The sequence below is a fragment of the Procambarus clarkii genome, chromosome 41 (assembly GCF_040958095.1).
Source record: "Procambarus clarkii isolate CNS0578487 chromosome 41, FALCON_Pclarkii_2.0, whole genome shotgun sequence".
In the NCBI taxonomy this organism is placed as follows: Eukaryota; Metazoa; Arthropoda; class Malacostraca; order Decapoda; family Cambaridae; genus Procambarus; species Procambarus clarkii.
Genome location: NC_091190.1, coordinates 25,396,855 through 25,404,354, shown reverse-complemented (window position 1 = coordinate 25,404,354; position 7,500 = coordinate 25,396,855). Strand labels below are relative to the sequence as shown.

Below are 7,500 nucleotides of genomic sequence, written 5' to 3'. Positions count from 1 at the left end.
ATTTCTGGTGTCAGGCTCGAACAGCAAAACTAAAAAAAGACCGAGCTATTGTTCTCGATATTTTTCTGCGAGTGAACATTGTTGCAGAATTAGACAAAAAACAGGGTGCTCTCCATACGTTTGCTATTGATGATTGGAAAGATATTTTTTCAGTGTTCACGACCTCTGTAGCCTATAAACGGCTGGGGCAGTTTTTGTCAAATTGCGCAAAGCCTAACTACACACAGCCAGTACTTTCCTGTAGCCACTCTAGTTTGAAATATATAACTGTGCAGCCTAGCTAGAAATTTACTAATCCCAGCAACCCACCTAATCTATCGAGGCCGGGGCATACAAAACGTCAGTATGACGGTGCTTTATGTATATGTATTACGTCGCATTCTTAACGGATTGGTCTATTTCTATATAAATGCTACGTTTTGGGTGTCCAGGGAAGCTTCAGAGTTACAGACACGATAAAATGGTGGATAAAGTGAAAAGAAAAAAGGATTGAAGGATAATCTAGTTAAAAATATTTCTGATAAAGGGTTTATTTTTATGCAATTAGTAACTGGAATGGTTCCCCTTGTTATTCGTCCCTCGTGTGTTTATGTATACTAATAGGCTCGTGTACGTGACTCACGAGCCTCGTGTACGTGACACACGAGCCTCGTGTACGTGACACACGAGCCTCGTGTACGTGTCATGAGCCTCGTGGATTGGCGTAATACGCAAACAAATATTTAAGATACAAAATAAAGTGAATATTGTGTCCTAATTTTGTCGTACTTGATTAACTTGTTTATTTTTTCCCCACTGTAAATAAAAATAAATCTAAAACCTGTCTTCCAGTGTGTGTGAAATAAATCTTTTCACTAAAGACCTTAAAATATATAATGCGTCAATCAAAAAAAAAAAAAACTGGCACAGAGCTTTTTTGCCCTAGACACGAAAAGCCAAGCTTACCTTGATCTGCTTGAAACAAATTGAAAAGAATCTAATTTTCCTCTCTCTCTCTCTCACTCAAAATCTTGAAAATACCTTGAAAATACCAGACCTTCTAAGTGTATATAACTATATGCAGGCGATGAGTCACAATAACGTGGCTGAAGTATGTTGACCAGACCACACACTAGAAGGTGAAGGGATGACGACGTTTCGGTCCGTCCTGGACCATTCTCGACTTGACACAATCGACCTGCATTTGTCAACATGAAACTGACTGCCTGCCTTTGTCCACTGCACATGCCTCAGTTCTCTTCTGGCAACACTGATCTTTCCTAATTCATTTCGACCCCTATTTTTGCATCGATGACAAATTTGCAGATTTTACTGTTCAATTCTGTGTGTAAATAGTTTAAATAAAGTAAAATAGTACTGTAGAGTAAAATAGTATAGAACTGTAAAGTAAAATATATAGTACTGGCTTCGCGCTCTCAATTGATAATTACCTTAAATTGGAAATAAGTAAAACTCAGGAGTGTAGGGACCTTCCCCGAGCAGAGAAGGGTGATGACGCGAAATTTTTGCAGGGTGCATAATTAGAGAGCTGAGGGGAGATGGTCTCATTAGTGGATGCAGCTCCTCCAAAACCCAGGGCCAGTATTTATCAAGCATTAAGCTATCTACTTACGAAACCTGTACATCTTTCTTCAATCACGGAGGCTTTTGTTTATATTTATTAAAATGTTTATTGGCTTGGAAAGCTCGTGGTACTTCGGAGTTCAAGAACTGCTTAATAATTGTAAGCAAGGCCGCCATGACTGACGAAAGATGTATAGGTTTCGTAAGTGGTTGTGTAAATGCTTGATGAATCCTAATCTGGGTAATCTTCTCTACATTTAGAGACTAGCGAGAGATAAGAATGTAATGGTGAGGATGTAGGGCTGTCAACTCATCACTTGCTAGTAACATAAACATTTGTAATACAGGTGTCATGTAGGGGTCAGTGAGCCACTAATTACGGGGGAATACACACACACACACACACACACACACACACACACACACACACACACACACACACACACACACACACACACACACACACACACACTCAAGAGTCAGAGAGAGAGAAAGACTTGGGGGTTGATATCACGCCAGACCTGTCTCCTGCAGCACATCTCAAGCGGATAACATCAGCGGCATATGCCAGGCTGGCCAACATACGAACGGCATTCAGAAATTTGTGTAAAGAATCATTCAGAACTTTGTATACCACATATGTCAGACCAATCCTGGAGTATGCGGCTCCAGCATGGAGTCCATATCTAGTCAAGCATAAGACTAAACTGGAAAAGGTTCAAAGGTTTGCCACCAGACTAGTACCCGAGCTGAGAGGTATGAGCTACGAGGAGAGACTACGGGAATTGAACCTCACTTCGTTGGAAGACAGAAGAGTTAGGGGGGACATGATCACCACATTCAAGATTCTCAAGGGAATCGACAGGGTTGATAAAGACAGGCTATTTAACACAAGAGACACACGCACTAGGGGACACAGGTGGAAACTGAGTGCCCAAATGAGCCACAGAGATATTAGAAAGAACTTTTTTAGTGTCAGAGTGGTTGACAAATGGAATGCATTAGGGGGTGATGTGGTGGAGGCTGACTCCATACAGTTTCAAGTGTAGATATGATAGATCCCAATAGGCTCAGGAACCTGTACACCTGTTGATTGACGGTTGAGAGGCGGGACCAAAGAGCCAGAGCTCAACCCACGCAAGCACAACTAGGTGAGTACACACACACACACAGAGAGAGAGAGAGAGAGAGAGAGAGAGAGAGAGAGAGAGAGAGAGAGAGAGAGAGAGAGAGAGAGAGAGAGAGAGAGAGAGAGAGAGAGAGAGAGAGAGAGAGACAGGGAGACAGGGAGACAGGGAGACAGGGAGACAGAGAGAGAGAGAGAGAGAGAGAGAGAGAGAGAGAGAGAGAGAGAGAGAGAGAGAGAGAGAGAGAGAGAGAGAGAGAGAGAGAGACAGGGAGACAGAGAGAGAGAGAGAGAGAGAGAGAGAGAGAGAGAGAGAGAGAGAGAGAGAGAGAGAGAGAGAGAGAGAGAGAGAGAGAGAGAGAGAGAGAGAGAGAGACAGGGAGACAGGGAGACAGGGAGACAGAGACAGAGAGACAGAGAGACAGAGAGAGAGAGAGAGAGAGAGAGAGAGAGAGACAGAGAGAGAGAGAGACAGGGAGACAGGGAGACAGAGACAGAGAGAGAGAGAGAGAGAGAGAGAGAGAGAGAGAGAGAGAGAGAGAGAGAGAGAGAGAGAGAGAGAGAGAGAGAGAGAGTCAGATATAATAGAGAAAGAAACCTTTTTACATGTAAATAATTTATGATTATTTCTATCAACAATTATTATTTTATCTTGTATACTAACATTAAAAGTTCACAGATTTTTAAAACGAACGCAAAATGTCCGTCGGCATCAACTTGCAACTAACAATGGAATGACTTTTATATAACAGACAAACGCCTGCAAGTGAGAGGGGCGCAAGCCACAGTGTACAGGGGGAGGCCGGGGCCTGGTCGACAGTCATGGATCTTGTATACAAAATACATTATTTGATCCCGGTCAAGGGCCATACTCTGTGAACTCCCAAGACGGGTTTCCCCAGTCCGAGAGGAGGTGGTGTTGTCTGTCAGTGAGTATATACCTGCAATGTTGTCTGCCCGTGAGTATATACCTGCAATGTTGTCTGCCAGTGAGTATATACCTGCAATGTTGTCTGCCAGTGAGTATATACCTGCAATGTTGTCTGCCAGTGAGTATATACCTGCAATGTTGTCTGCCAGTGAGTATATACCTGCAATGTTGTCTGCCAGTGAGTATATACCTGCAATGTTGTCTGCCAGTGAGTATATACCTGCAATGTTGTCTGCCAGTGAGTATATACCTGCAATGTTGTCTGCCAGTGAGTATATACCTGCAATGTTGTCTGCCAGTGAGTATATACCTGCAATGTTGTCTGCCAGTGAGTATATACCTGCAATGTTGTCTGCCAGTGAGTATATACCTGCAATGTTGTCTGCCAGTGAGTATATACCTGCAATGTTGTCTGCCAGTGAGTATATACCTGCAATGTTGTCTGCCAGTGAGTATATACCTGCAATGTTGTCTGCCAGTGAGTATATACCTGCAATGTTGTCTGCCAGTGAGTATATACCTGCAATGTTGTCTGCCAGTGAGTATATACCTGCAATGTTGTCTGCCAGTGAGTATATACCTGCAATGTTGTCTGCCAGTGAGTATATACCTGCAATGTTGTCTGCCAGTGAGTATATACCTGCAATGTTGTCTGCCAGTGAGTATATACCTGCAATGTTGTCTGCCAGTGAGTATATACCTGCAATGTTGTCTGCCAGTGAGTATATACCTGCAATGTTGTCTGCCAGTGAGTATATACCTGCAATGTGGCCAGACTTGTCTTTGTGAATGTATTTACTTTTCGTGCCTGTAGAATCGAGGTATTAGCTCTTGGACCCCAGCCTTTATAGATGTCGGTTGTCTAACGTATTGACTTTCGACCTCATTTTTCTCTCATATCTACTACTACGTACATTTCGAACACATGCATCCCCATGATGCAGCCCGTACCAGCTGTCTAACTTTCAGGTACCTATTTACTGCTGGGTGAACAGGTGCAGCAGGTGTACTTTCATCAGAGGTAGGCCGAGGACCCCATAGATAGGTGAAAGGGTACGGACACGCGCACACACGGTGTATGAGCCGGTGGCCGAGCGGACAACACGCTGGGCACGTGATCCTGTGGTCCCGGGTTCGATCCCGGGCGCCGGCGAGAAACGATGGGCAGAGTTTCTTTCACCCTATGCCCCTGTTATCTAGCAGTAAATAGGTACCTGGGAGTTAGTTAGCTGTCACGGGCTGCTTCCTGGTGAGTGTACTCACCTAGTTGTACTCACCTAGTTGTGTTTGCGGGGGTTGAGCTCTGGCTCTTTTGTCCCGCCATTCAACTGTCAATCAACTGGTGTACAGATTCCTTAGCTTATTGGGCTCTATCATATCTAAATTTGAAACTGTGTATGGAGTCAGCCTCCACCACAACACTACTTAATGCATTCCATTTATTAACTACCCTGACACTGAAAAAAATCTTTCTAACGTCTCTGTGGCTCATCTGGGTACTAAGTTTCCACCTGTGTCCCCTTGTTCGTGTTCCACCCGCGCTAAAGAGTTTGTCTTTGTCCACCTTGTCAATTCCCCTGAGAATTTTGTAGGTGGTTATCATGTCTCCCCTTACTCTTCTGTTTTCCAGGGTTGTGAGGTTCAGCTCCCTGAAAGTGTGAGAGTGTGAGTGTGTGTGTGTGTGTGTGTGTGTGTGTGTGTGTGTGTGTGTGTGTGTGTGTGTGTGTGTGTGTGTGTGTGTGTGTGTGTAGTGTGGGAAAAAATAGTAGTAGTAATAGAAACAGTTGATTGACAGTTGAGAGGCGGGCCGAAAGAGCAGAGCTCAATCCCCGCAAGCACAACTAGACGAATACACACACACACACACACACACACACACACACACACACACACACACACACACACACACACAGACACACACAACTAGCTATCTACGTGATCGTATACCTGTAAACACCTTAATTTTAATAATAAAGAAAAGGTGACAGGTGTTTGTACTCCACTCCTTCCCACTGGCAAGCAGCTGCAGCAAGGATTAACACTGAAAAAACTCTCCCTCAGAAAATGAAAAACGCCAACGTTTTGGACCGTTCTGGACAGAAACGCTGTCGTTTATTTTGTTTTTTGATGCGTGGTTTGAAGATCATATTTGTTCCCTGCAGATCATGGTGCCGGTCGGCCGAGCGGACAGCACGCTGGACTTGTGATCCTGTGGTCCTGGGTTCGATCCCAGGCGCCGGCGAGAAACAATGGGCAAAGTTTCTTTCACCCTATGCCCCTGTTACCTAGCAGTAAAATAGGTACCTGGGTGTTAGTCAGCTGTCACGGGCTGCTTCCTGGGGGTGGAGGCCTGGTCTAGGACCGGGCCGCGGGGACACTAAAAAGCCCCGAAATCATCTCAAGATAACGTTACTGTGACTCATCCTCTGCTACTCTCCATCAATCCCCTTCCGTTCCCCCTCCCCCTCCTCGCCCCTACACACACTCCAGGCTTCGCGTCCCGGGAAAGATCTCTCCCTCCAACAATCACTCCCACCAAACAATCCTCCAACCCCCCAACCCCCTCCCCGCCAACCTCCAGCATATAAGACGCACCAGCGAGGGAGGAAAAGCTCAGTAAGTCTCCACTCTCGCTCGCGGCAACCTCCTAATACACAGAACCATGCTTCTTAAGGTCCTTCATACCCCCGCTTTTCAGCATTAATCTTGCTATATGCCTTTGTAGTACTGAGCTACCCTAACGCCACGAACTCAGTAGATCACATTCAAATTTTGAAATATTTAATTACTCTTTTATATTCTAATGTTAATATCATTTGGTGGAAGTCAATATAAATTCTATGTTACGTACTTCATCTTCTTTAGTTACTTGTTAAGAGCTTCATATTTAATTATATTACAGATGCAAACATATTAAAATTACATATTATGTATTTACAATATTCACTTATTTACAATTTAATACTTATACTGCTTTCTCTGGGGGGTGTAGATGATGGTAGTGGCAATGGTGGCGGCGATGGTGGTAGTGCAGGTGCAGCCAAGTCCTGGGTACCACCAACCTGTCTACTACCCGGTATGGTACTCTCTCTTGCCCGCTCTGGTATTATTGGTAGATATTATTCAGTACGGTATTCTTGCTATCTATTATTTGGTACGATATTCTTGCTGTAAATATAAACATTACGTTGTATGGTATTCTTGCTGTAACTATTGCCCGGTATGGTATTCATGGTATGTTAATACACTCTCGGTACGTTATTCCGGGCATAAATCTGTATGATACAGTTGCTGTATTTTCCGGTATGATACACATACTCATGTACGAAACCAGTATTTCTCGAGTGGATAATATCATGGTTTCTTTTAAATAAGAGATACTAATCTTAAACAAAATTATCATTGATGATGAAGTTGATGATACAGTAACCGAGGCGGTAGTTGTAGGGATACAACGATTCACTCACCATGTCTAAGATGCAGCTAGTCTCGTTTTCTGTTGGGAAGAGGCAGGCCCAACTCCGTGATCTAATCTACCCAGATCAACAGGGGACCTCGTAGCCTGGTGGATAGCGCGCAGGACTCGTAATTATGTGGCGCGGGTTCGATTCCCGCATGAGGCAGAAACAAATGGGCAAAAGTTTCTTTCACCCTGAATGCCCCTGTTACCTAGCAGTAAATAGGTACCTGTGTGTTAGTCAGCTGTCACGGGCTGCTTCCTGGGGGTGGAGGCCTGGTCAAGGACCGGGCCGCGGGGACACTAAAAAAAAAAGCCCCGAAATCATCTCAAGATAACCTCAAGATATACCCATAAACGATGGTAATTATAGCTTATATATGGTATATTCAGCGGTCGATTTATCAAGTTTGTATACATCTA

At 44.2% G+C, this 7,500-nt stretch overlaps 1 long non-coding RNA gene across 2 annotated transcripts in view; it reads left to right on the top strand.

Moving 5' to 3' along the window:
* LOC138373307 (uncharacterized) overlaps window positions 1-7,500 on the top strand; it is a 17,529-nt gene that overhangs the window by 7,541 nt on the left and 2,488 nt on the right. Inside the window, exons 2-3 of one of the 2 annotated variants that reach the window (XR_011231147.1) lie at window positions 3,442-3,618; window positions 6,613-6,696. This is a non-coding gene — a long non-coding RNA (uncharacterized lncRNA). Of the gene's footprint in view, window positions 1-3,441; window positions 3,619-6,239; window positions 6,295-6,612; window positions 6,697-7,500 lie in introns of those variants that run through there. The other variant, XR_011231146.1, reaches the window with a different exon arrangement.